The sequence below is a fragment of the Marmota marmota genome, unplaced genomic scaffold, assembly GCF_001458135.2.
Source record: "Marmota marmota marmota unplaced genomic scaffold, marMar, whole genome shotgun sequence".
NCBI classification, from domain to species: domain Eukaryota; kingdom Metazoa; phylum Chordata; class Mammalia; order Rodentia; family Sciuridae; genus Marmota; species Marmota marmota.
The window spans coordinates 2992341-3013337 of NW_025999983.1; the positions used below are offsets into that span (position 1 = coordinate 2992341).

Below are 20997 nucleotides of genomic sequence, written 5' to 3' on the forward strand. Positions count from 1 at the left end.
GGAACTCGTGATTTCCCCTGAGGCCACCCCAGTGACCTAAAGCCTCCCACCAGGCTCCACCTCTTAAAGGCTCCACCTGCTTCCTAACAGCACCAGGCCCTTCACGCACACGGACTTGGGGACCTTCCAGGTACAAATGACAGCAATGCTCTCTGCCAAGTCGGACTGCTCAGTGACGGCCGAGCTGTGTTCCCCGTGGTGACTCCACAGCCCCTGCCCTGAAGAGGCGCCACCCTGGCAGGTGTGGCCTTTGTTGGAGCGTCATCCTCCCTTGAGGGCTGGATTGTAGACAGTGGCCTGCGGCCCCCGTGGGCAGCACTCGGGGCTCATTCAGTGGTTTGTCACCATCACTAGAAGCATCACGTTTGTGCCGAATTCAGCAGCGACTGGATGGTGTGACGGGACGGGCAGCAGGTGACCGTCCCGGGGAGTCAGGATGTGCGGAGGTCAGTGCCGGGGCTGATGCGGGTCCAGAGCTCGGTGTCTCCCGGGCTGCAGCCCTGGAGGAGCGAGATGAGGGTCATGTGCATGTTGCACATGGTGCACACTCTCAGTCAGAGGACTGGACAGCGTGTCCATGGGCCAGGAGGGGGAAGCCAGAGAGCAGAATGGAAGTCCACTAGGCAGGCGCCGACCCCGACCTGCGGAGGTGGAAGGCTGGTGGCATGGAGGGGTCACAGGTGACCCGAGGGTGGGAGGGCCAGAGGAGTTCCTCGCACCAGGGTGAGGAGGGCCCTTGGCAACTTTGCCTCCTCCGGGGCCAGCGGAAGTGTCATGCCCCACCCCATAAGTACCTGTGAACTGGTGGAGTGAAGGAAGGGCGGGGGCAGCCGTGGGGGGGCGGCGAGCCCTCTCTCCCGGCAAATCTAAGGCTGGGGCACCTGGGAGAAGGAGCTCTGTTGGCTGCAGGGGAGCAGGGTCAGAGACAGGCAGGTGGGACGTGCAAGGCACCCCTGAGAAAAAGGCACCTCAGGTTCCTCAGGGCCTAGGACTCCCTCTGCCAATTTGCCTGATGTAAGGATACTGTGCGGCACACTCCAGGAGTGGGACAAAAAACTGCAGCGAACAGCTTATTCAGGCAGACACCACGTAGAAAGCAGAACACACAGGCGTCAGCTGCACTCTGCAGCACCGTCCACATGCAGGTGGACAGACTGACAACGGCACCAGGAGTCACGCTCAGGGACGCGACAGCCCAGAAGTCCACCAACTGGAGGTAGATGAACAAAAGTTCCTCTGTTCCCAAAACGGACTACTTACACAGCACTGAAGATGGCTACACCCACAGGCCCTAGCAGGGGTGGACCCAGCTTTATAGACACCATCCCCAAGTAGTTAAGCAATATTTTAAAAGCAGGTCAAATTGCAGGAATCTTTTATGATGCAAATAGGAAAGGGATTAGTTGAGATTGAAGACCACTAGGTTGAATCACAAATATAAACCACACCTAGACTCAAACCAAATCTAGGAAGCCGCTGCTGGGGTGACCTGGCTTTGGAGAGGGAGGAAACTCCTCCACCTTGAGACAATGGCCCTTACAAATGCACACGTGTGCTCCCATAGAGTACCACCCAGAGCCCACCGCACGCAGAATTCCTCTCCCAAGGACGGCTGCTTCTCCTATTGAAGTGAAAAGGCCTTTCGCACATCACCTGGGAGAGAAGGAAAGGCAGGTTACGCAAGAAGTCATTCTGGGAACTTTGTTTGCAAGGCACAGGGGAAAAAAAAAACCCAAATGTTCTCTTTATCAATCCCTAAGAGATTAAATGCTTAAATGTGGGAGGTGGAACTTTGAAATTTAAAGATACAAGATAATGTCTTTATCACTCAGCAAGAAGGACACCTTAAACAAGAACCAGACCATTATTCCAAAGAAATCATAGTCAAACTTGACTCAATGCAACCAAGAGCCTTACAGGAGGGTGGCCTTGCAGGACACGCTGGGGAGAGACACTCGCCACGCCATTCCCAGCCCAGGATTTACCTGGAGACCACAGGGTGGGGATCCAAAACCAACCTTAGAAAATGGCGACCACTGAAAGCCTGGACCCAACACAAGGCGGACTTCCTGGAGGGAGAAACTTCAATGGCCAATAAAATGTGAAGAGGCTCAGCCTCTTCAGTAATCAGATGTCAACTTAAGCTACAATGAGATACCACTTTGACTAATTAGTCTGACAAAAATTTAAAAGTTGGCAAGATTAAGGGTCATTGGGAACCCTACACTGTGGTGGCCCGACACTTGGAGGAACAGGCAGGCACCCGGTGGAAAGTGGAACCCATGGGGCAGCAGCTCTACTCTGCAGCACCGTCCACACACAGGTGTGCAAACGACGATTGCACCAGGAGTCATGCTCAGGAATGCGACAGCCCAGAAATCCACCAACAGGAAGTAGATGAACAAGAGTTCCTCTGTTCCCAAAATGGACTATTATACAACACTGAAGATGGCTATACCCACACCGTAGCAGGGAGGGACCCAGGGGAAAATGCTCAGTGAAAACATATCAGCCAAGATTTAGTGTGATTACATTTTTTATTTGAACCCCAAACCAAGCCCAGCTCACCAAGGCATCATTCAGGATATGTATGTGAATATACACAGAAATATACACAACAAAGCCATTCTTGTAGAGGTTGACCCAACACAACATTTTTTGGGGGGGATGCCACTGGAAGGAGCCTTCTGGTACATGTAGTGGTGTTGGGACTCCTGGTCGGGGCTTGACGGTTGACTCATGAGAGGTCAGCTTATGATCATGCTTCATGAGGTCCCTCTGTGCTGTGGACAATGTTCTTTGCATGCTTGCAACATTATCTAATTAAAATGGGATGCCCCAGGGAAAGTCCTCCTGCACTCTTGCCTGTTCATCTGGCTTCAGAGCCGTGTTAGGCACCTGGCATTTTCCCTAGAAGAGGGTTTGACGGTGACAGGAGAGCTGCAGGCATACTTCACAGAAAGTTTATTCGATGTCCAGTCTTGCTTAGGACAGCTCAGAATCAGTCTTTTGTCCCAGGCAGGCCACCACAGATGCACAGTTGAGATTCTGCCCGCCCCCTGCCCCCGTACGATCATTACTGCATTCTGTTGCGTGCCTGTGTTGGGTCCACTCCTTGGAAAGGGATCAGAGGTGGAAACCTAATAGCAGGTTTGGCAAAGAGGAACTCTCTGTTCACCCCTCTAGGGAACACAGCCCCCTACACCCCTGCAATGCCTGGATGTTTGTTCTGAGTGGCCTCAGATAAATGTACATAACAGGAAAAGAGCTTTCTTACCACCCCAAAGTAGCTGTGGGTCCACCTGTAGTAATGGGGCCATCCCCATCTCCTCTGCCAGGCTACCCCCTCACCCAAATGCTAGAGCTGAGACTGTGCCAGGACCCCGTTCTTCAGCAAAAGAGAAGCAAATGCTGACTTTAAGTAGGGTTCAAAGGCAGCAGGAGCAGGAGAAGGCTCTCTTTGCCCCTAGCTCTTCAATTGAGTCATGTCTTATTTTTGAAGGGAAGAAAGTGAGAGACAATACAAACAGGCTGACCTGCATAGGTATCTGGTTGCGTGTGTCTATGCCGAAGACAAAAGCATCCCGGGGAGGCAGCCCTCCCCGGGGTCTAAGGGAGGCAGGCATACCCCTTGAACTTCAGGTTCCCATCTCTAAGGAGGCGCTGCCCACCTGCTGCCCATTGCAGGACCTGACCGCAGACCTCCTTGGTGACCTACAATGCAGAGGGATGGGAAGAGGGGAGGGAGTCGGGGAAGGAGAAACCCAGGGAGGGAGGCAGCCCCTAGCCCTGTGCTGAATGATACAGTGCAGGGAGACCCTCCGTGAGCTGCAGAGGGTCACACAGATTCAAAGTGATCCATGCCGTGGGTGAGGTCAGTTACTGTGATGATGACTGGGTGCATTTCAAACACAACTCCCTGCTCTCTAAGAAGCTGAAGTGGAAGCAGTTCTTTTGTATTTGTGAAACATTCTTGTGTCTTGTGGACTTAGCTGAGGTAGCTGAATTTCACAGAAGTGACCAAGCTGATCGATGATCACATCCACTCCTGGAAGGTTGGAGCATTATGTCACGCACCAGGGGGAAGGGTGCCAAAGACTGCCTGAAGGTCCTATACTTGTAACTTTTACACTGCAGAAAAGCTTAAATGTGTGTTAGACATATGCATAATTATTAAAATAAAAGCTTCTTGATTTATAGAATTAATTAGGATAAATCTAAAAATAAGTTTATTTTAGTGTGAATTTCATAGCTAAAAATCTTTGTGAAGAAACAGTTTGGTTAATTTCTTTTCTCACTAGGTGGAATGTTTCAAAATAGTTAATACATACAGCAGTTTAATACTACCCGTATTTTCTCCTAGTTTTTGAATATTCCAATCTAATGAAATTACTTGAAGATTTCGGCAACGTGGATGATGATTAAATATATCACTCAGGTGAGGTCTATAAGAATATGATCCCTCTCTGGACATAATATAGTCAGTGACTATTTTTCCCTCACTAAAAATTAAGCTCTGATTTCTTTTTTTTTTTAATTTTTTTTTTTTTAATATTTATTTTTTAGTTCTCGGCGGACACAACATCTTTGTATGTGGTGCTGAGGATCGAACCCGGGCCGCACGCATGCCAAGCGAGCGCGCTACCGCTTGAGCCACATCCCCAGCCCTCTGATTTCTAATACTAGTTACAAATGAATATCAATTGAATTTGTAGGTTTGCTCACTGTGAGCTTCATAGGATTACCTTAATCAGTGTCATTAGGCGATAAGGCAAAATAGTTAAAAATTTATTTAACAAAATGTTTTGTTTCTAATCACTTTAATTCTTCTACTCGTCAGCAGCAAAGTAACAAAACATAGGCAACCAAACTTAGGTCATTTTTTTTCCCTAATATGCCCCAAATAAGTTAATATTTCCCCATTGAAAAATGTGCATTATTTTTTTCCTGAGCAAGTCAGTCTTTAGATCCTCAGGGAAATTTCAGCTGATGACCTTCGGAAAGTTCATTGGCGAATATGGCCCCTGTTGCCAACCCAAGGGACGACTCCCAAGGCAGGTGCCCAGCAGGTTGCTAGGGAAGCAGGCGCGACAGCGGCTCTCAGGCAGGGGCTGTCAGGCTGCTCCACGCGACGGGGAAACACGGGTGTTTCTGCAGAGACTGGAGTTCCACTGCATCTGCTCCACATTGTGGGGTGACATCTGGGTTCCTGCTGTGGCAGAACGTCTCTGGATGGCTGGCGTTTGTTCACGCCACTGACTGCATTCTCGCTAATATTACTGTGATGATCTGGGGGGAAGTTTCCATGTGGTTAGAGCAAAACAGTCACACTTGTATTTGGTGGAATGAAGGCCCCCAAAGATCCGCGATAAGAGTGTTGGCCTCTGTCCCGCCATCCAGTGGTGTGCCTCCCTCCCGCAGGATGCTGGGCCTGTCTCCAAACAGGCGCCCACAGCAGCCCAGGGCGAGCTGGGCGGGACCCTGTCTCAGGTGTGGACCCCCAAAAGCCTCATGCTGTGCCTTTCCCACATCCAGAAACAGAAGAAACCAATGTCCAGAGAGAGAAAGGACGGTCTTTCTGCTAAAGGTGGAAGAGCCCAGATGTGCGTGTGCATAATTTAGAATGATCACTGGTGCTGAGTAGAAATAAGTAAAAGCTCATTAACTGGAAGCTGAATATAGAATGAAAACTCAGAGGAGTACGTGCTCTCCCAGCGGCTCTGCCAACCTATTTTAAACAGTGATTTGGTCCAGGGAAATGACAAAAATGAGCTTGATAAAAGAACACATGGGCGTCAGATTTCTAAGGAAATGATGTTGTTGAGCTCTGTCTTTGTGCTCCGCAGGGCTTTGGAGGGCACCACCGGACAGCCTCGGGTGGCCCTCCTTCCAAACGCAGAATGAGGCCGCCTCCCGGGGGTTCTCACTGCATCAAGGTCCCGACTCCCTCCAAAAATCAACAGGCAAACTTTCTCACTTCCCCTCAAAAACTTAGCTTGCCAAACTAGACTCAAGTGGAAAGTAAAGTTCCAGCTAAAATGTGTAATAAGGAGCCGTAATCCTAGAACCATGGAGTCAGAGAAAGGCCCTAGAGATCAGCCCAGCCCTCAGTTTGAGAGACGAGGAGGTGACGCCATGCTCACATGGAGGTGACCCCTTCTCTCTTTCTTGATGGCCTTTTCCCCTTTTATCTGGACATTGGACGGGTGAGACTCGGACTTTGACATGGGACTTTGAAGCCATTTTGCAGATGTGTTCAGGGTTTCTTAACAGATCTGTGGAGGAAGAACAGCTTTGGAGAAACACATTTGATTTTGTGCATGGTACAAGGGCGTGCTCTCTTCAGGCCCGTCCCCTGTAGAAACTGCATGACCTCAGGGCTAGGGCTGCCTCGCAGCGGGAAGGACAGATGGCATCCTCTTGTGACCAGGAGCCTGGTGAGCCTGGCCCAGGCTCTGCAGAGGAAGCAGCGTGAAGTCCACTCATTCTCAGGGCTCTCTTTCTGTAGTTCTGAAGCGCTGGCTCTTTACACTTTAGCAACAAGCGCCAAGCAGCGGGACAGGCCTCTCAGCCCCCAGTGGCCCTGGGCAAGATAGCACAGGGCCTGCCTGGAGCCTTCACTCTGCAGATCAAATCCCGCAATGGCAGGTGCTCAGAGTGTGGTGTCCCCTGGGCCAGAGGACTGGAGGGCCCACATGAAGGAGGGCAAGCAGGCAGAGGCAGCCGTGGTCACCTGAAGGCAGCCCTGTGTGTGCCTGGTGACCTCCGGCTCTGCATGCTGTGCTCTCTCTCAGCAAGGTGAGGCCCACGTATCTGATGGTCAGAGAAGAAAATGACATGTGGCTGCCTTAGAGCCCCTACTCGTGAGGGAACAGGGAAGAGCACATGGAGGAGATGAGCCAGAGGGCCGCATTGCCCTCTCAGAGCAGAGGTGCCGCAGGCCAAGCGGCAGCCAGGTCTTAGAGGAGGGAGCGTCCCTCAGGGGGTGCACAGATGGCCATGGGTCTAGAGTGGGATTTCAGAGCAGGGCCCTGAGACTTACTTGACTTTTAACAACAGAGGACTGTGTATCTTGGGGCATGTATAAATGTGTACCTATGCAGAGAATATTCTAGAATATTGGAAGGAAAAATGTTTTGTTCAGACAGTGGCAATGGAGTTTGGGGGTCCGTGGGGAGAGTCATACTTTTCATTCGACTCCTTTCTGCATGTTTGGTTTCATTTTTAAGTAAATCTGCTGTTTGATGATTCCCAAGTCCCAGGGCCCCAAGAACTAGGGCTTGTCATCCGAGTGCCTGGTTCTGACTCTCCTGGAGAGGACGGCTTGGAGCCCTGTCATAGCCCTGAGAAGAAAGAACTTCTTCCTTGTATCTTGGCATTCAGGTTTCTTTCCCGTGTTTTGGCTTGGCAGTGTGTCTGCCGTAATGTTTGCATTTCTGTCCTTACACAAGTATAGAGAAGGGAACCAGGTATTGCCTGGACTCCTGTTTGAGCAGGTTTGCTTGAGATGTTAATTTAACTGTCAATATTTTCTGTTCCAGAATTATAAGAAAAAATCAAAATTACATGATGGACTGAAATTTATGTATATACATAATGATATTATACTGCATAAATAATTTACTGTATTTTATTGCACGCAGAACCTCACAAAGGCCGGGTAAGCAGGCAAGCTGGTGTCAGGCCCCCGCCCATCTCTTCTCTGCCCGTGTTATAAAATGCCTCAGAGTCTTCATTTAGATACCAGGCACCTCACCTTTGTTCACAGGCAGATCTGCTAATGTCTTACATTTCTATCTGCATGTCATTTCCATGATTATGTGCTTTCCAAGATTTTCACAGGGTATAAAAAACTATTAGCAATTAAAGTTTTGTTTAATTTTAGCTACAGGCTTGGCAGAGTATAGGATACATCCAGCCAGAAGCTACCCATATTCTTCCCTTGGCAGAGGGAGAGGAAGTGATTCTAGCAATAGACATCACTGTGCAAACCAAGAACACAGGTGACCCGAAGGCTGCACCTCCGCCGTTCACTTTTTTTGAAGCAGGTTGTTGGTTCCAATGGACCATTCGACCAGCTCTACTGGTCCTTCTCCTCCTTGTCCTGAGTAGGTTGCTAGTTACCCAATGACGCGCGGTGGCTGTCAAGCTGGGCTGTCCGACACACAGAAGCCAGCTGCATGTTTACCAAGATTTAACTTCATTAAATGAGATGACACGAAACCTCATTCCCCCATCACAGCAGCCATGTCCAGCTCTCCGTGGCTGTGTGGCTGGTGACCACCGCGTCCGGCACCAGGGCTGCCCGATGCTCCATTTCCATAGGAGTGTGTGCCGAAGCATCCTCTAGAACATACCTATTCATAAAAGCGATGGAAACAGAAGCACTTCTGCATAAGTTTAAAGTGTAAGGAAGACGCAGTTTCCAGTCTAATATTCACAGAACAGAACACAGAATATGCACAAATCCACATTTTGAAGTGCCCTATGTTCCATTTTGTGGCTCCTTCTGCAGAGTGCAGTGCTGGGACTCAGCACGGCCGCCTGTTTGTTTGCCTTTCTTTTGGAGGAAGGGAGGGAAGTGTGGGAACAACCAAGATGATTATGGTCCCAAGGTTTTCTCCGACTTGATACTGTGAGGTTTTGCTCAGAATCTGCATCAGAGCCACTTCAGTGCAGCTAAATGTCATCACCCTCCGTGACATTCAGGAAAAACAGGGTCCAAGGGGCCAGTCTTGCAGTCCTGCCTTTTTTTCCAGGGCTCTTTGTATCTTTGAACTTAGGCAATCATCATGTCTTAGATGAATGATACTCGAAGCTTCGCACGTCCTTAGAAGTGCTGCAGGACAGGTCTCCTCCGGTGAGCGTTCAGGTGCTGTTCCTAACATTTCCTGTGACTGTGGAAAACTTTGAGAACTAAGTGAAGGATGTTTGATATAAATTGCTGGTTTATATTCTATGCAAAAATTTACTCAAAGTAGACCCCATACCTAAATGTGAAAGCTAAAACTAAACTGTAAACCTCTTAGAAGAAAACACGTGTGTGTGTGTCTTCAAAATCTTACATTGGACAGTGATTTCCAGATCCAGCAGCCACAGGGGGAAAAAGAGAGACTGGGTTTCACCAAAACTGACATCTTTTGTATTTCAAAGAGCACTATCCAGAAAGCGGAAAGACAAGCCACAGGTGGGGAGCAAACACTCACAAGCCATGTGTCTGATAAGGGCCTCGTGTCAGAGTCCGTAAGGAATCCTCCAACCCAATCACACGAAGACCAAAGCCCAGCTTTAAAAGGGGAAAAGGCTCTGAGCAGCCTTTTCTCTGAAGAGATACACAGTGCTCAGTGGACACAGGCAAAGGTGCCCGACTTCCCCAGTCTCCAGGGAGTGTGGACCAACGCACAGAAACACGCCCTCTGCAGCCGCTGGTGATGGCCGAAATGAAAATGCAGAGAACAAGGATGTTGGCCAGGATGGGACGAGTGCAGCCCTGGCGCTTGGGTGGTGGGGACATGTGACAGCTCCTCAGAGAGGGCCACGTAGCGCTGGCGCATGAGCCAGCGATGGCCCTGCTGTGTGCATGGGGTCACTGAGAGCACTTGTTCACACTAGTAACTGTAGTTCAACACGGTTGAGTCAGAGTAATTGTATAAGTAACCGCCCAAACCTGGGGACCTTGGACACATCACGCTAAGTGACAGAAGCCAGCTGTAGAGGACCACGGATTGTGTCATTTTTTTTTTTAATTTTTTATTGTTGGCTGTTCAAAACATTACATAGTTCTTGATATATCATATTTCACACTTTGATTCAAGTGGGTTATGAGCTCCCATTTTTACCCCATATACAGATTGCAGAATCACATCAGTTACACATCCATTGATTTACATATTGTCATACTAGTGTCTGTTGTGTTCTGCTGCCCTTCCTCTTATCCGCCTGAAGTCAAGTTGTCAGGCTGGAGTACCTGGGCTTGACCTTGAGATTCGTCCTTCTCTATGTCACCTCCTGTCCTCACACATTGTTCCAAAGCTCTCAGCAAGAATTTTTTCTTGAAGTTTGATGCATCTTGTCTTTACTGTTAATTGGGCCAGATACCAAGTTTTATAAGCGTACCCCAAGGAAAATCTCCCTATGAAGCTTAGACCATGAGATGAAAACCCCTCTGATGGCCTGAAGCTGTGCACATTAAAGTCAGTTCTCTGTGTATTGTTTGGTTTCGCAAAACCAGTCAAGTTCTTTNCAGAAGAGGCAGATTCATAGATGCAGGAAGCGGATCATCTGTTGCCAGGTATCGGGGAGAGTCATGGGGGTGACCCGGGATGTGGGGCTTCCCTGGGTTAGGAGGGCGTCGGCGATGATGGTAACAGTGCAACACTGTACCCTGCAGAAAGCCACCACAGGGGGGTGACCAGGACAGGGCGAGCCTCGAGGGCTGTTATCGCCCGGTGAAACGACAGGAGGGGACATATAGGGAGGTGAACATGATTATGGTTACTCTTTGTAGCCCCTAATCTGACAATAAGTATTTTTTTCAGTGTCATTTGGCCCAGTCTTTTAGGGAATTGGAGACAAAAAAAAAAGGAACTAATGAGAACAAGTGTCAGAGTGAATCTATAAAAAGATCTAAAAGTCTGTTTTCTCATAGAAACCTAAGAAAACGTCTCTTTTCACTTTAGCTGAAAGTGTAAATGAGAAGTGGAATGTATTATTTGTGAGCTGAAGAATTCAATTATAAAACAATGGCAAGTTAGAAAGACGCAAGTAGGGAGCATCATTTAGTCAAAATTACATGTTATATAATTTTTCAATGGCAACATTAAAAAAAAGAAAAAAGTGAGAAAAAAACCAACCTCTGAACTACACAGAATGTCCACAGGTCTCTAGAGTCGGAGGTACCTGGAATAGTTCTGAGTGCACCAGCAAACTGTGAGACACACCTAGACGATTTGTTTGTCGTTGTCATTGCATTTTATTTAAGCATCTCCCATGTGCCTGCCTCTTTCAGAAAGGGGAGAGGAGTCACTGCAGGCAGGAAGCTGCAGCTGCTGACTTGTTTCCTAGTTACGCAGAATCCCAGCCTCTGGCCCCGGGGCCTGAGGAGGGCCTTCCTCAAAACTGATGAACAGCTCAACACAAAAGAACTTGACTGGTTTTGCGAAACCAAACAATACACAGAGAACTGACTTTAATGTGCACAGCTTCAGGCCATCAGAGGGGTTTTCATCTCATGGTCTAAGCTTCATAGGGAGATTTTCCTTGGGGTACGCTTATAAAACTTGGTATCTGGCCCAATTAACAGTAAAGACAAGATGCATCAAACTTCAAGAAAAAATTCTTGCTGAGAGCTTTGGAACAATGTGTGAGGACAGGAGGTGACATAGAGAAGGACGAATCTCAAGGTCAAGCCCAGGTACTCCAGCCTGACAACTTGACTTCAGGCGGATAAGAGGAAGGGCACACTTCACAGAGGATGTGACCTGCAGCCATACCCGCTCTTTCTGATCGCCATGACCTGCCGGGCACTGTCCACCTGCCACCTTTTCCACACAGGACCCTGAGGTTCCCACGGGCACTTTGGGGGAGATGGGAGGAGAGTGGGAAAATGGATGTGGGAAAGCACCCAGGGTGACGAGCCAAGAAAGGTTTGCTGTCTGGCTGCGGTCTCCCTACGCACTGACCCACCTCTCCTTTAGAATATTTTCACAGGATTTCAGAGGAAATGTTTTAGAAAAATGCACTAGATTTTTTTAAAAAAGAATAGAAAATGGAGAGTTTTCAACCAATTGCTTCACTGTTTAAACTAAGAGCTATAGAATATGATATAGTCTGTATCTAAACTCTGCAGATTTTCCCAAAAGGTAAAATCATTACATACTGCCCTGTCTACCATGATCTATCTATCTATCTGTCTATTTATTTGCAAACAGATTTTAACACTAGAATATACTAATACTAGTGCAATTTTCCAAATTGGTTGATAATAGTATTTCTCACTTCTTGAGTGCATAGGAGGAAAACACTAGCATTATCGTTATTTCCTAGAGAGTTGAACCAAGGTTCACTCACTCCAGGGATGCAGACCCCAGGTGTGCTGGGCAGAGCTCCAAGCCCTGCCTCTGTGGGGTGCCTGTGAGCTCCGCTGGCCCTGGGCACCCTAGTGTTTCTTACTGTCTGCGCTGAGTGGAGTTTTGTTCTGTGAACCCGCACTCTGTAGAGGCTGACCACACTCCTGTCCCATCCTGGCTAGCAGGGGAACTCGGCCTGCTTCCCTGGGTGCCAAGTGGGGAGGGCAAGAGGGGATGACCTCGCCTGCAGGAGCTGGGAAGTGGGCTGGGCCAGTGCGAGGGAGCGGTGTCCTGGCCCTCCCCGTGCTCAGGGCCGACACCTTCCAGCCATTCTCTTCCAAGTCCAGCTCAGACTGGTCAAGGAGTCACTAGATTTTGTACCAAGACATTTGTCAGCCTGCAGCCCATTTGGGGCATAAATAGTCTCATTTTTCCTGGGGAATAGTCTGGAGGTTTGTGTAGAACATCTCAGTGCCTAAAAGAGTGCAGCAGAGGATGGGCACCTGCTGTCAGTGAGGAGCCACCTCCCACCCATCTCAGAGAGGTCTGGGGAGAACCTGTGACGTGACACTGAGAAGTCTCAAGTGTCTATTGGAGAACAATTAGTTGTTACTGTCAAAAATTTCCCCAGTTCATGGTGACACAAGAAAAAAAAAGCAGAGAGAAATTTTTATGGCGCCATACTTGAGTGGCGGTCATACATATTGGTGTTATAATTCGCCTCCTTTGTAAAGATAAGTGCATCTCAATAGGTGACGTGATCATGAAACGGAATCCAGAACAGGGCTGCCAAGCAGGCACTGGCTCCTGTGGCTAGCCTTCTCTGAAGAGTGAGGTGTCTTTAACTACTGTATTCAATACAGCTTATGGGGTAAGAATTAATTTCAGAGATAGTTTTGATTTTTAGTAATTACTAGTATCAAAACACTAAGTTAAAAAGAGAACTAAGCTGTTGTTGCTGGGGGTATTTTTGTATTTTACTAATTTAACAAGGCCTGTAATTATAAAAATAGAATATGTTTTTTAGGCAACTCTTCACATTTGTATGATATCCCAGTTTACGTTAAGAAAACGTAAACTGGGATATCAAATAAATGTGAAGGGAAATTGAAAGAGTGCCTGTGTTGAGGATTAAACAAGATGAGATCCTCGGAGGGCCAGGTACTAAGGAGGAGCTTGGAGAGGGAGCTCCGGCCAGCTCTTGGGAACGCACCCAGCAGGTGTTCCACATGCATGTGCAGCCAGCAGAGATGTACTGAAAACCTGTCACCTGGTGTCCTAAGAGCAGTGTGGGGAAAGAAGCCAGAGGGTCTGGTCCAGGTCACTGGTGAGCCGTGAACCAGGGAACTGGACTAGCTTGCCCAGGCCGCCACACCTCTGCTTGGGAGAGTGGTGGTTGGACGGGATCATCCTGCTTCTAGAAAGGGGAGGGGGTACAGGAGGGAAGAAGGGAGGGATCAGCTCGGGGGCGGAGGGAAACCAACCAAGCTTTAAGTTAACTGTGAGTCTTCAGAAGACAAAACCCACTTGCTCTAATTCAGAATGTGGCTGAGGGTAAAAACAGTGAGTCCATATGAAGCTGTGAAATTTCACAATTCAAGGTAGAGGGAAGAAAAATGAAATTTGTTTTTCTAAAAGGAGTGACTATGAGGGTGCAAATGTCCTCTGGAAATCCAGGGCAGCATCAGGACAAGGGCAGCTGATGTGTAGAGCTCACAGTGGGGTGGGGTGAGTTTGCGCCACCAGCCAGGAGGCACCTGGCACGTAACCGTGCTTACGGGTGTCAGTCACAGGGCGAGTAACAAGCACGGAGCGCCCCTGCCCGCTTCATCCCACACCTGGCTGGCTGGGGTGTTCCACTGTTAACTAAATGTACAAAAAGATGGAGAAAGACCCTGGGCCATGAATTGCCTCTTTCTGCATAATGAACCTCTGCAAATGAAGTTTCATCTGGAAAACCACATCTGGAACTTGACAGTGAAAAAAAAAGATGGTTACCAAAAGCCAAAAACTAAAGCTGTGTGTGGTCAGGGGCAGACCCAGCCCTGGAACCAGAGGCCGGGGGTGCTGGCCGACTGCACTACCGGCCGTGATCAAGCCTGCGTGTTCTTTACCGCCAGCCTCCGCGGAGCGGCCCTGCTTGGAAACTAGCTTGGAAATGAGATTTAAGAGATCCCCACTGTGTGCAGAAGCCCCTGCTTAGTTCCTCGGTGGCTGCCTGAACAGCGCGGTGAGCAGGGGCAGAGGCTGGCCAGCCTCAAACCACGCCTCACTCAGGCTGAGATAGTGTGGGGAAGATCTACTAAAGCACAACTTCTCTGTAATCAAGATGAACGCCCTCCATGAGCAGGTAAAAGAGGAACATGAAATAATTCAGGAGATGTCTTTGCTCTTCCACAAAAGAAAACAAAAATCATTTCTGTCAGAGGCTCGGCCTTAAATTCCACACATTCCATTCTAGACCAGATTTGACTTCATGCAAAGTCATAGAACTCACCAGTGTCAGCCCAGTGTGTGGCCTGCAGCCACTAAAGCAATTCTATGAAGGAGGGGGTAGAAAAGAAGCAGCAAGCACAAGCCGTGGAGCTCACTTTCAGCATCTTCAGCTGACTTCTGGAAAACGTGAAGGTAGGGGGAGAAGTGAAGACGGACACCCAGTCCCAGAGGCCCCTGTGCCTGTGCACCTCTGTCAGCAACCTTCCGTGCTCTCTGTGGGGAGACTGCAGTAGCTCACCTTCAGGAAAGTTCTTTGCCCCTCGCTGTTTCATGATCCACAACCGAAACGACTAGATCCCCAGAGCAGGGAATCGTCTCAGGAAACCTACTAACGTGGTGGTTCATGGCAACAGGTCAACCTCAGCGTTAAGAGTGGACTGGATGCTGGAGCCACGTCTTCAGAGCAGGAGGCAGACCAGGGGCTCCGAGAGCCAGCCCACCTTCAGAGAACCCAAAGCAAAGCAGGCAGCTGGGACCCCAGCAGGCAGGCGGGTCCCCAGCTGGCCCAGTCCCCTCCTGGCCAGGCAGAGCTCAGCCAGGGACATGGGACGTGCCCACACACGGGCCCCTGGTGTACTCCTCTTGTGTCTCTGTTGGGGTGAGACTCAGGAAGCACAGAAACCACCAGGGCTATTAAAAATCTCCCCCAGGTCCAAGGAAGAACTAGGTTCTGTGTGCCACCTTCTTTTTAAAACGTCTCTGGGGGCCTGTCCCAGGGAAGCCTCTCCCTTGTACCACAAGAGAATGGCACTGCTCAAGAGCTTGCTGACTGCCACGGCCCCCACAGGCAGGAGTGTGGCCTGGTGCCTCAGAGGCCTCCATGTGCACATGGCTCAAGCCACTCTGAGGGCTTTATGTTCCTGTAAGTAAATGCATGCTTTTCAAAACTTCACAACATGGTGATGGGAAGGACTGGACTTTTAAAGCAAAAATAGATAGATAGATAGATAGATAGATAGATAGATAGATAGATAGATAGATAGATAAAAATAAGATAAAAATAGATAAAAATAAGCTGCATCTTCTAAGCAATTGAAGTGGAGGCACAAATCACACCGGATTTCCAACTACGTTGGAAATGGAGGAATCTTTATAAAGGAAGTCTTATTTAAACATGTGGGTATTTTTAACTTGAAAAATTAAGTCAGGAAAACACAGCACACAATTTTAAGTTTTTAATTTCAAACAAAATTTCAGATAATTTAGATGAAGTGGTAATCTTCCACTTACTGCTAGTAATGACAATTCTGGTGAAGAGCAAGTATTCAGCTAAGAAATGATGCACATGGATACTTCAATTTCCTGCTATGTTTACAGATTCCTGTCTTTGGAGAATCTCAAATAGGCTTGAAATTTAGTTTGGATTTACTAAAAAAATAGAAAACTGAATGTATCATATTTTCCAAAAAGCACTTCATTGCAAAGTTGTCACTTCTCTCTAAATCAATTTAGTTGTCATTCCGATAAGCATGTGAAAGTCATTTTTAATTAGGCAAAGCAATTCTATAGGCCATGTGACAAAGTAGATAACCTGGAAATTGTTCTACTAGATATTCAAACGTTATAAAAGCTCTGTCATTGAAACAACCACGAAGGCATCTGAGGGACGTGTGAATCCGCAGCAGAACAGTCCAGAAGCAGATCCAAGTGCGCAGAGAAGCTGCATGTTTGGAATGGACCAGGCAGGAAGTGGTGCTGGCAAATATTGGAAAAATGGATCAATTCCTTACGCTCTATCCCAGGGTAAATTCCAAATGAAAGATTTAAGTGAACAAGCAAAGTCATAAGAATGGCAGAAAAGTGTGAGCATTCTCTCAAATACCAACAGAGAAATGGCCTACCTACATCTCAAAGTGCAGAAGCATCAAAGGCAAATGGAAATATTCAAGTTAAAAATTTTTTTTCATAGAAAACACATCAAAAAATCAAAAGCCAAAAGACACAATGGGGGAGAAATTGCAGCCTGTACACAATTTCCCCAAAATAACAAGAAAACTTGTTAATAGGGAAAAACATAAAGCATTAGTATCTGAATGGAAAATAGAGTGGGGACAAAGGACAGGAACATCCCCCTAACAGGAAAAGGAGTCAGAGGGATTCCTCAGCGTGTGAAGGAGGCTCGGCCTCCTCTCTGAGACGCCCTTCTTCACACACACTGGGGGACATGAGCTGTGGGGAACACACTGAGAGCAGGCCTGCCCCTGCGCTGCCCGCGGAGGGTGGTCTGGCAGCCTCCATCCACACCAGGAAGACCTGCAGCTCGGCCTGCCCACGGACAGCCCCAACCCAACCTCCAGAGCCCCGCTGCAAGAAGGGCTGCAGCTTCCTGCTGTCTCCTTCCCCGCAGCTCTGGAACCCTGGGTCTGCGCTGACCTGGAAGGCTCTCAAAGGGCAGGGTCAAGAGAAGGAGGGTGGAAGGTGGAAGGAGGGAGAAGCATATGTTCATATTTTCTGTTTATTCATAAGAATCTGGAAAAAAGCAAAAAGAAACCCACTTGGCTGGCCAGCTGGGTAGGAGTGGGAAGCCTGAGGGCAGATGGGGAAAGTGGGAGACAGGAGTCCATCATACGTGACGTTTTACAGTTTTAAAAAACATTTTGAACCTTGTGAATGTACAATCTTCTCAATAACAATAACTAAACTTTTTTAAAAATAGGAATTCAACAGAAAAAAAAAATTCTGGATACCTCCATTTTCTCAAAAGAACTTCCCCAGACTTTTCCCATTAGATCTAAAAATACTTTGCCTAACATTTCCAGCGCTCTGTTTTGTCAAGTAGGAGCCTAACAATTTTGTGTTCCCTGGAGACTAGCTTACGAGACACCACTCAGCGGTACTTAGTGCAGGGTTCTGGAGGGTGCTGCCTGTGCTCCATGTGTCCAGAGCTCACGCCCTGGACCGCCAGCCTAGAGCATCCACACACCCGAGTGAGCACCAACAACTGCTGGGAAGTGTGCTCCAGGGAGCTCGCACCCAGCCCTGCTCTCCCACTGGTGGGCAGACCTGCCGTGGGCGCAAGACTCCCTCTGCGGGACCCCCGGGGCTAGCCTGGCGCCCGGCAGTGCACTGCTCTCCTGCCTCTTTCCAGGTGACCTGTCCTCCCTTCCACTTCTACAAACACGCCTCACCCCAGGTCTCCCTCAGTCCACAGTCATCCAAAATGTGAAGCCCTGTCATCCCCGGTCCCAGTCACTGTCAGCCATTCTTCCAGGTCACTAGGTAAACAACCACTTCAACGCTTATTCGATAAAAAGTCGAGACAGCCTGCATTTCATGCTGTATTTAAGGAAAGGAGAGCTTCTAATGGTCGTGTCTTGAGTGATGGCAGAATGACATGTATTAAGAAAGGCTTGTTCTGCAGGCACCTGCTGTGTGATGGTGTCGAAGACCTCAGCTACCCAGGGCAACTGTTTACTTTACAAATCACTTAAGTCCAATTAAGCACTTCACAGCTGATAACTTGTAATTATTATTTTACAGTATGGTGGGGGTCATGATCCTACTAACATGAAATAATAATTGCTACTAGGCCCTTTCCTTAAAAGTTCTATTTTTCATGAGAATTCAGGCCACTGTCAGCAAAGCACAGAAATTCTGGACTTTGATTCTTTTCCCAGTTGCAGGTCCTGCTGGGGACTGGGACATGTCCCTTCCACTTTGCTTTCTGTGAAGGGAGGGCACTGGTATGTCTTAAGAGAAGTTTAACAGAAAAAAGACAAATAGTTTACAGAATGTATGTCCACCTTTGCTGTCCCTGCTGGAAGCATGCCAGAGTGGAGGGACCGAGGGAGCAGCTATGTCTCTTTGCTTCTGTGGTTTAATATCTGAGATAGACGGGAGCATGGAAAGGCACGGACCTGGCCTCTTCTCCTACTGCTGCCAACTAAATTAACACTAAAGCCAACAGCGACTGCACGACTATTTCCAATGACAGCTTAAAGTTACTCTTTCACTCTCTCAGTGGGAAGAGTGAGTGTGTGTGTGTGTGTGTGTGTGTGTGTGTGTTTCACCTATATTATTTGCATGAATTAGGTTTATCCCCATTTTCCAGATAAAAATGTGAAGTTGTAAAAGATTAAGTTGGCAAGATCGGAAAGCTACTAATGACACACCCAGGCTAAGTGCGATCCAGAGCCCACGCCCTCCACAACCACACAGGTCTGTGTCTCAGGTACAGCTCTGCAAACTTCCTGCCAGGTGTGCGAAGGCAAGACCCTTCTCTCCTCGAGTCTCAGCACCCTTAACCAGATGATGGGGATAATCCACACACTATGGGCTTGACTGAATTCCACAAAGGTTGTGTCTCATAGTGATGCATCTACAAAGACTTAATATTTGATTTCAGTTATAAGAAAAATAAATTAATTTAAAACTCCAAATATTTAGACATTTGGCTGGGATCATAGCCTTCCCTTGCTCCTCAAAATCAGTTTGCCAGTTCTTGATTTCCATAAGCAGTCCTGCTGTTGTTTGATCCCTAACTCCTGTCGGGCATAAAGAACTCAAAAAAATGAAATGAAATTAAGAATGAGAAAGAAAGGAGTGTGCTGTCACTTTCTCTAAGGAGATGGGCACCTGTGAACCTGATGCTGCAGCCGGCTGCGTTTGAAGGTGAAGTGAATAACTGACCTTCCACCTTCAGTTGCCATTTACAAATGAGTTTCTCATGCTGTATTTGTAGCTCTTCTATACACACGATTTGCACATAAGTCTTTCTTTGTTCCTCTCTTTCTTCCTTATTTTTTATTTTTATTTATTTTTGGTGGTGCATGTGCAGGGCAATCATTTTACCCCACAGCTACATCCCCAGCCAGTGCCCCACCTCGCCCCCACCCCCGCTTTTTCTTTTTCTTTTTGAGTCAGGGTCTCACTAAGCTGCCCAGGCTGTCCTTGAACTTGGCTTGAACGAGGGATCCTCCCGCCCCAGCCTTCCAAGCAGCTGGGAGTGACAGGTGGGTGCCATGGTGCCCAATTTGTGAAATCTGATTTTTACTCCTAATATAAATGCGATTCAACCTTTCACATTAGTGACTTGTAAGACCACAGTTATCCTCAGCACGTGTTCATGGACACTGGCTTCTTGGGACACTCCTCCATCTGTCATGGACTTGGCAAGGGAAATGTCAGCACTGATGGACAGAGGCCCATGTTCCCAGAGACCGAGGATGCTGACGGCAGTCACTTGGCTGCCTCGTACAGCTGGGGCATGACCCTTTCCTCACTTTTCAGGCATTTATTTTCCTGTGAACTTTGCCAGTTGCTCTTGTTGCAAAGTCCCTGGCTCCGCTGGTAGGGCCTGCTTGGTCTTCATGTGACTTCAACGTTATGTGTCAACTAACCTGTCTTTCTGCATAAAACTCTGTGGTACTTCTCTCACTTTTCACCCAACTTAATTCTCAGCTTTTCCTACTGAAACAAAAAGATATGGGCTGCTGGAGAGATGCTTTTCATTATGTCAGAGAAGCCCGGATTCTGGATCGATTTCATGGTCTGAAGTGAGACAGGTTTTCAGAGGGGAGTATAAAAACTCTGTCTTGCCTCAAATGAGAGCCATTTAGTTAACACGGAAGCGAGTGTGTTAGTAAGCACTTTGCTGCTGTGAGCAGTACACCTGAGAAAAACAGCTCAGAGGAAGGAAGACTAACTTGGGCCCTGGTTTCAGAGGTGTCATTCCGCGGTTGGCTGCTCCATCACTTGGGGCCCGAGAAGAGGTGCAATGTCAAGGTGGAGGGGTGTGGTGCAGGAGAGACAGCTGCTTGCTCTGGCAGACAGGAAGCAGGGGGTAGGGGGTGAATAGGCAGGGCACAGAGACACAGTCCCCAAGGGCACATCCCCAGTGGCCATGCCATACCTGCCCTCAGTGGCCACCACCTCCCAGCAGTCCACGCACATTATTTGTCCATCCAACAGTGAGGTGCAAGTCCTCACGACCCAATCACTTCCTGAAACCCCACCTCCGGACAGGGCTGCACTGGGGACCAAGCCTAACATACAGCACATGAGTCAGAGGGAGCCATCAGATCCAAACCATAACAGAAAGTTAACATCTGTGGTGGGGAAAAACACCTAAATATTAAATTCTAGTCTACTTTTTAAGTAAAACTTGAGCATTTTTTAAATATTTGTATTTAAAATAAAACCAAAAATTGACATTTGGCTTAAACTCCACTTTTGGGGAAAGGAAGGCTAATGGCACCAGTCTCCCTGAGTGTGAAATGACTCCACCCTTGGAATCTGGGTGAGCACATGGCCCCATGTATCTGACCTTACAGTACAGAGGTGACCCAGCTGCTTGGAAGGAATCCCACGTGGGCCCACCCAGCACCTGCCCTGGCCACGGGGGAGCGTTCCATCCACCTGCCAAAAGCTCCCTGAGACGGCTGCTGCGTGCTCACTGTCTAAGTGGTTACAGATTCAGTGCAGGTGCCCTGAC

At 48.1% G+C, this 20997-nt stretch overlaps 1 protein-coding gene across 1 annotated transcript in view; it reads left to right on the forward strand.

The window, feature by feature from the left end:
- Pde10a (phosphodiesterase 10A) overlaps positions 1-20997 on the forward strand; it is a 522815-nt gene that overhangs the window by 163554 nt on the left and 338264 nt on the right. The gene's annotated exons all lie outside the window — the stretch shown is intronic.